Here is an 8,317-nt window from a genome sequence, read left to right on the forward strand (position 1 = left end):
AGGGTCACTGCTATACAGTGGGTTGTAGAACAGGGTTACTGCTATACAGTGGGTTGTAGAACAGGGTTACTGCTATACAGTGGGTTGTAGAACAGGGTTACTGCTATACAGTGGGTTGTAGAACAGGGTTACTGCTATACAGTGGGTTGTAGAGGTGTAGAACAGGGTTACTGCTATACAGTGGGTTGTAGAACAGGGTTACTGCTATACAGTGGGTTGTAGAGGTGTAGAACAGGGTTACTGCTATACAGTGGGTTGTAGAACAGGGTTACTGCTATACAGTGGGTTGTAGAACAGGGTTACTGCTATACAGTGGGTTGTAGAACAGGGTTACTGCTATACAGTGGGTTGTAGAACAGGGTTACTGCTATACAGTGGGTTGTAGAACAGGGTTACTGCTATACAGTGGGTTGTGAGAACAGGGTTACTGCTATACAGTGGGTTGTAGAACAGTGTTACTGCTATACAGTGGGTTGTAGAACAGGGTTACTGCTATACAGTGGGTTGTAGAACAGGGTTACTGCTATACAGTGGGTTGTAGAACAGGGTTACTGCTATACAGTGGGTTGTAGAACAGGGTTACTGCTATACAGTGGGTTGTAGAACAGGGTTACTGCTATACAGTGGGTTGTGGAACAGGGTTACTGCTATACAGTGGGTTGTAGAACAGGGTTACTGCTATACAGTGGGTTGTAGAACAGGGTTACTGCTATACAGTGGGTTGTAGAACAGGGTTATTGCTATACAGTGGGTTGTGGAACAGGGTTACTGCTATACAGTGGGTTGTAGGGGCGCATTAGATAATGACCTTTATTGTTGCAGGCAATCCACTTCACAGTGTCAGCGAAGGTCACCTCACGACCAATAAGGTAGAAGTAAAAACACGCACCTGAAAAAGACAAATTGTTTTCAGCACCCTGGTGTCACCTAGTCATACCTCTCTTGTCTTAGTATCACCTTGTCATACCTCCCTTGATATCCTGTCAGTGTCACCTAGTCATACCTCCCTTGACTTGGTGTCACCTAGTCAAACCTCCCTTGTATTAGTGTACACCTAGTCATACCTCCCTTGTCTTAGTGTCACCTAGTCATACCTCCCCTAGTCATACCTCCCTAGTCATACCTCCCATGTCTTAGTGTCACCTAGTCATACCTCCCTAGTCTTAGTGTCACCTAGTCAAGCCTCCCTTGTCTTAGTGTCACCTAGTCATACCTCCCTTGTCTTAGTGTCACCTAGTCATACCTCCCATGTCTTAGTGTCACCTGGTCATACCTCTCTAGTCTTAGTGTCACCTAGTCATCACCTCCCTAGTCATGCCTCCCTAGTCATACCTCTCTAGTCTTAGTGTCACCTAGTCATACCTCTCTAGTCTTAGTGTCACCTAGTCAAACCTTCCTAGTCATACCTCCCATGTCTTAGTGTCACCTAGTCATACCTCCCATGTCTTAGTGTCACCTAGTCAAACCTCCCTAGTCATACCTCTCTAGTCTTAGTGTCACCTAGTCATACCTCCCTTGTCTTAGTGTCACCTAGTCATGACCTCCCATGTCTTAGTGTCACCTAGTCATACCTCCCATGTCTTAGTGTCACCTAGTCATACCTCCCTAGTCATACCTCCCATGTCTTAGTGTCACCTCGTCATACCTCCCTAGTCTTAGTGTCACCTCGTCATCCCTCTCTAGTCTTAGTGTCACCTAGTCATACCTCCCATGTTTTAGTGTCACCTCGTCATACCTCCCATGTTTTAGTGTCACCTCGTCATACCTCCCATGTCTCATAATCCCTCCAAAAGAGAAAGAGGTTTCTGAGCCGTGTATGTGTGTGTGTAACGTTGGTTACCCTGCGTTCTGTGTGTGTGTGTGTGTGTGTAACGTTGGTTGCCCTGCGTTCTGTGTGTGTGTGTGTGTGTGTGTAACGTTGGTTACCCTGCGTTCTGTGTGTGTGTGTGTGTGTGTGTAACCTTGGTTACCCTGCGTTCCTGGCCAGTTGAACTCCTGAAACACTTCCTCATAATCCTCCATGGCTCCGTCAGTGATCAGCATGATGGCCTGGTTACACAGACTGCCCTGACCCAAAGATGCAGCCTAGAGGACACACAGAGACGCACAGAGACACACACATTGTGACGCCCCTCCCACTCTGTCTGCCGTATTCTGTCTCTTTGCTCTCGTTTTCATTAGGATGTCGGTGGGCGGAGCCGGGAGGGTCGTCAGTGACATGGGACACACCTGGGTCTGGGTGTGTCCCAGGATAAATACACCTCTTCACCAGTCATGGAGGAGACTCTCTTCCATACAGACACACCTGGGTCTGGGTCTGTCCCAGGATAAATACACCTCTTCCCCATTCATGGAGGAGACTCTCTCCATACAGACACACCTGGGTCTGGGTCTGTCCCAGGATAAATACACCTCTTCACCAGTCGTGGAGGAGACTCTCTCCATACAGACACACCTGGGTCTGGGTCTGTCCCAGGATAAATACACCTCTTCTCCAGTCATGGAGGAGACTCTCTCCATGCAGACACACCTGGGTCTGGGTCTGTCCCAGGATAAATACAACTCTTCTCCAGTCATGGAGGAGACTCTCTCCATACAGACGCATTGTTAGATTTTGGTTGTGGCATTTTTGGGGCCGTTTGTTTGCTTTGACACCTTCCAGCACCCCTCATTATCACATTTATGCACGTAAACATTCTCTCACACGACTGATTTACTGACTACACACACCGTTGTTAATTGTATTTAGTTGTCTTCAGTTAATAAATATATTTTGTTATTCTTTATCGCCACGTTGTGTCCCTTTTTGTTACGAACTTCGAGCCGGTTTGTGACGCACACACAGACACATGCCACGCACACACACACGCGCCAAGCACACACACACGCGCCACGCACACCCGCCAAGCACACACACACGCGCCACGCACACACACGCGCCACGCACACACACCCACGCACACACACGCACCACACACACACACCCCACGCACACACAAACACACGCCACACACGCGCCACGCACACAGTATCATTCCTTGCAGAGCTGGATGGAGATAAATTAATTCCTTCAAAGACTGAGGATGATATGTCTATACACCAAAGAAGACAAACCTCACTGAGGATGATATGTCTATACACCAAAGAAGACAAACCTCACTGAGGATGATATGTCTATACACCAAAGAAGACAAACCTCACTGAGGATGATATGTCTATACACCAAAGAAGACAAACCTCATTGAGGATGATATGTCTATACACCAAAGAAGACAAACCTCATTGAGGATGATATGTCTGTACACCAAAGAAGACAAACCTCATTGAGGATGATATGTCTGTACACCAAAGAAGACAAACCTCATTGAGGATGATATGTCTATACACCAAAGAAGACAAACCTCACTGAGGATGATATGTCTATACACCAAAGAAGACAAACCTCATTGAGGATGATATGTCTATACACCAAAGAAGACAAACCTCACTGAGGATGATATGTCTATACACCAAAGAAGACAAACCTCACTGAGGATGATATGTCTGTACACCAAAGAAGACAAACCTCATTGAGGATCTTGAAGGATTCCTTCATGGCCTTCTTGACTTTCCCTCTCCTTTTACCTGGAGCTCCTCAACCAGCAACTTGAAGTGCTGCAGAGAAAGAGAAGGAGAGAGAGAGTAAGGAGAAGGAGAGAGACCGAGAGAGAGAGACAGAGAGAGAGAGAGAGAGAGAGAGAGAGAGAGATAGACAGAGAGACAGAGAAAGAGACAAGAGAGAGATAGACAGAGAGAGAGAGAGAGATAGACAGAGAGACAGAGAAAAGAGACAGAGAGAGACAGAGAGAGAGAGAGAGAGAGAGACAGCGAGAGAGAGAGGGGGAGAGAGAGAGAAGGAGAGACAGAGAGAGAGAGAGACAGAGAGAGAGAGACAGAGAGAGAGAGAGAGAGAGGGGGGGACTATTTAAATTAAACGGAGCAAAACTATAAACGAAACATGAATTACAGTTCATATAAGGAAATCAGTCAATTGAAATTAATTCCTTAGGGCCTAATCTATGGATTTCACATGTCTGAGAGAGAGGGAGGGAGAGAGGGAGAGAGAGCGAGAGGGACAGAGAGAGAGAGAGAGGGCAGGGGCACCCCAGTGGGTGGGCCTTTGCCCTCCCAGGCCCACTCATGCCTGGGGAGCCAGGCCCAGCCAATCAGAATGGGCTGGCGTGGTTACACATAGCCTGCGGTTGTGAGGCCGGTTGGACGTACTGCCAAATCTAAAAAATAAAACATTGGAGGTGGCTTATGGTAGAGAAATTAACATTAAATTCTCTGGCAACAGCTTTGGTGGACATTCCTGCAGTCAGCATGCCAATTGCATGCATTGTGGCATTGTGTTGTGTGACAAAACTGCACATTTTAGAGTGGAGTTTTGGCTGCTTCCCTGTCTGCCTGGCCAATCACATCATCTCCTGGGGAGTCACGTGACAGTAAAGCTGTTGGTAAGGGATGACCCCACCTGCTCTGCTCTGTGATACACGTAGAGGAGGAGGGGAAGAAGAGGGGAGGAGATGAGGAAGAGGAGGAGGAGATGAGGATCAGAAAGTAGACCACCGACCCGATACCTGACCCACAACAAAAAATAGCCTGAACTCCACAGCAGGTGTGATGCCAGACAGACAACAAACAATAGACTGAACTCCACAGCAGGTGTGATGCCAGACAGACAACAAACAATAGACTGAACTCCACAGCAGGTGTGATGCCAGACAGACAACAAACAATAGACTGAACTCCACAGCAGGTGTGATGCCAGACAGACAACAAACAATAGACTGAACTCCACAGCAGGTGTGATGCCAGACAGACAACAAACAATAGACTGAACTCCACAGCAGGTGTGATGCCAGACAGACAACAAACAATAGACTGAACTCCACAGCAGGTGTGATGCCAGACAGACAACAAACAATAGACTGAACTCCACAGCAGGTGTGATGCCAGACAGACAACAAACAATAGACTGAACTCCACAGCAGGTGTGATGCCAGACAGACAACAAACAATAGACTGAACTCCACAGCAGGTGTGATGCCAGACAGACAACAAACAATAGACTGAACTCCACAGCAGGTGTGATGCCAGACAGACAACAAACAATAGACTGAACTCCACAGCAGGTGTGATGCCAGACAGACAACAAACAATAGACTGAACTCCACAGCAGGTGTGATGCCAGACAGACAATAAACAATAGACTGAACTCCACAGCAGGTGTGATGCCAGACAGACAACAAACAATAGAGCTGAACTCCACAGCAGGTGTGATGCCAGACAGACAATAAACAATAGACTGAACTCCACAGCAGGTGTGATGCCAGACAGACAACAAACAATAGACTGAACTCCACAGCAGGTGTGATGCCAGACAGACAACAAACAATAGACTGAACTCCACAGCAGGTGTGATGCCAGACAGACAACAAACAATAGACTGAACTCCACAGCAGGTGTGATGCCAGAAACAACAAACAATGAGACTGAACTCCACAGGCAGGTGTGATGCCAGACAGACAACAAACAATAGACTGAACTCCACAGCAGGTGTGAAGCCAGACAGACAACAAACAATAGAAGCTAGACTCCACAGCAGGTGTGAAGCCAGACAGACAACAAACAATGAGCTGAACTCCACAGCAGGTGTGAAGCCAGACAGACAACAAAACAATAGGCTGAACTCCACAGCAGGTGTGATGCCAGACAGACAACAAACAATAGACTGAACTCCACAGCAGGTGTGATGCCAGACAGACAACAAACAATAGACTGAACTCCACAGCAGGTGGCGATGCCAGACAGACAACAAACAATAGACTGAACTCCACAGCAGGTGTGATGCCAGACAGACAACAAACAATAGACTGAACTCCACAGCAGGTGTGATGCCAGACAGACAACAAACAATAGACTGAACTCCACAGCAGGTGTGAAGCCAGACAGACAACAAACAATAGACTGAACTCCACAGCAGGTGTGAAGCCAGACAGACAACAAACAATAGACTGAACTCCACAGCAGGGTGTGAAGCCAGACAGACAACAAACAATAGACTGAACTCCACAGCAGGTGTGATGCCAGACAGACAACAAACAATAGACTGAACTCCACAGCAGGTGTGATGCCAGACAGACAACAAACAATAGACTGAACTCCCACAGCAGGTGTGAAGCCAGACAGACAACAAACAATAGACTGAACTCCACAGCAGGTGTGATGCCAGACAGACAACAAACAATAGACTGAACTCCACAGCAGGTGTGATGCCAGACAGACAACAAACAATAGACTGAACTCCACAGCAGGTGTGAAGCCAGACCCAGACAACAAACAATAGACTGAACTCCACAGCAGGTGTGAAGCCAGACAGACAGAAAAGAGACAGGGAGAATAGGAGAGGAGGGTTCGGGGGAGGAAGGAAATAAAGAAAGGGGAAATGGGCTGAAAGGAGTTGAGGCCATATGGGGGAGAGGAGGGAAGACAGGAATAAAATGAAAGGAGTTGAGGCCGTATGGGGGAGAGGAGGGGGAGACAGGAATACAATGAAAGGAGTTGAGGAGGGGGAAGACAAGAATAAAATGAAAGGAGTTGAGGCCACGGTATGGGGGGAGAGGGGGGAAGACAGGAATAAAATGAAAGGAGTTGAGGCCTTATGGGGGAGAGGAGGGGGAAGACAGGAATAAAATGAAAGGAGTTGAGGAGGGAAGACAAGAATAAAATGAAAGGAGTTGAGGCCGTATGGGGGAGAGGAGGGAAGACAGGAATAAAATGAAAGGAGTTGAGGCCTTATGGGGGAGAGGAGGGGAAGACAGGAATAAAATGAAAGGAGTTGAGGCCGTATGGAGGAGAGGAGGGGAAGACAGGAATAAATGAAAGGAGTTGAGGCCATATGGAGGAGAGGAGGGGAAGACAGGAATAAAATGAAAGGAGTTGAGGAGGGGAAGACAAGAATAAAATGAAAGGAGTTGAGGCCGTATGGGGGAGAGGAGGGGAAGACAGGGAATAAAATGAAAGGAGTTGAGGCCGTATGGAGGAGAGGAAGACAGGAATAAAATGAAAGGAGTTGAGGCCGTATGGGGGAGAGGAGGGGAAGACAAGAATAAAATGAAAGGAGTTGAGGCCGTATGGGGGAGAAGAGGGGGAAGACAAGAACAAAATGAAAGGAGTTGAGGCCATATGGGGGATAGAGGGATAGAGCGAGGTGAGATAGAGAGCGTGAGATAGAAGAGCGTGAGATAGAGAAGAGCGTGAGATAGAGGGAGGGGGTGCAATAGAGGGAGGGAGGGAGGGAGGGAGGGAGGGGGAGGGAGGGAGGGAGGGAGGGGAGGGAGGGAGGGAGGGGAGGGAGGGAGGGAGGGAGGGAGGGAGGGAGGGAGGAGGGAGGGAGGGAGGGAGGGAGGGAGGAAGAGTTGTCGTGCTGTCAAAGCCCTTCGAGTCCCTGCCAGGAACAGTAGTCTAGTGGCACCCGGCCCACTGGTGTGAATCCTATCGCTCTGAGCCTTCTGAACCAGCCTTAATGAGCAAACAGCTTATGGGCCTTAATTGATGAATTGAGTTAATTAGCATTAGAGAGCCATTGGTTACCTCTCGGTTGTCCAGGTCAGCCTGGACCAGGGTGCCCTTGAAGCAGGGTTCAACGTATTGGACATAGTCGCTGTACTGTGGGAAAGAACGCATAGGGAACACAGGTCAAGGATCAGAGTGTGTGTGTGTGTGTGTTAATCGCTGCGTGAGGCAGAGTAAATAATGTGCGATGTGTTTGTGTGTTAATCTCCTAGTTACTCACGGCGATGACGTTGACAAAGTCGTTCTCCCCTAGTGTGTCCAGGATGGTGTTAATAGTGTGCTTGGCGATAGTGAGCTGGGACCTTCATACTCCCGCTGACGTCACTACGATGATGATGTCCTTGGAAGGTCGCAGCCTGGATGTACCTGGAACAGAGCAGAGGCAAAGGTCAACTGATTCAATCAATCAGATATTTGGTTTTCGGGTATTTGTTGGTCTGTTGGGGCACTTGGATATCAACAACGGTGGGACGTATACGATCCCGATTATAAAGGCCTGTCCGCTATAAAGGCCTATCGGACTGGACCTATTGCAAGCCAAGGCCAAAGGTTTATACGAGAGGTCAAGGTTCAGTGGATACACGATTACCCAGACATTCTTAGAATTCCAGCTGGTTCTATGGTTCTGATACGGAACAATGGAACAGTTGGAAGGAGGAGTCAGAACTGTCCAGGAATATCTCCTGAGAGGTTAATGAGC

General features: G+C 48.1%; 1 long non-coding RNA gene across 2 annotated transcripts; it reads right to left on the reverse strand.

The window, feature by feature from the left end:
- Positions 1 to 2,015: 2,015 nt before the first annotated feature.
- Positions 2,016 to 7,891, reverse strand: LOC135528938 (uncharacterized). Of its 2 annotated transcripts, none has more exons than XR_010453604.1 (3): positions 7,838 to 7,891; positions 7,636 to 7,710; positions 2,016 to 2,085 (listed from the first exon to the last, which is right to left on the reverse strand). It is a non-coding gene; the product is annotated as an uncharacterized LOC135528938 (long non-coding RNA). The 2 variants fall into 2 exon arrangements; XR_010453605.1 differs by lacking the exon at positions 2,016 to 2,085 and adding an exon at positions 3,613 to 3,654.
- Between the last annotated feature and the right edge of the window lie 426 nt (positions 7,892 to 8,317).

This window comes from Oncorhynchus masou, unplaced genomic scaffold (genome assembly GCF_036934945.1).
Source record: "Oncorhynchus masou masou isolate Uvic2021 unplaced genomic scaffold, UVic_Omas_1.1 unplaced_scaffold_10605, whole genome shotgun sequence".
NCBI classification, from domain to species: Eukaryota; Metazoa; Chordata; class Actinopteri; order Salmoniformes; family Salmonidae; genus Oncorhynchus; species Oncorhynchus masou.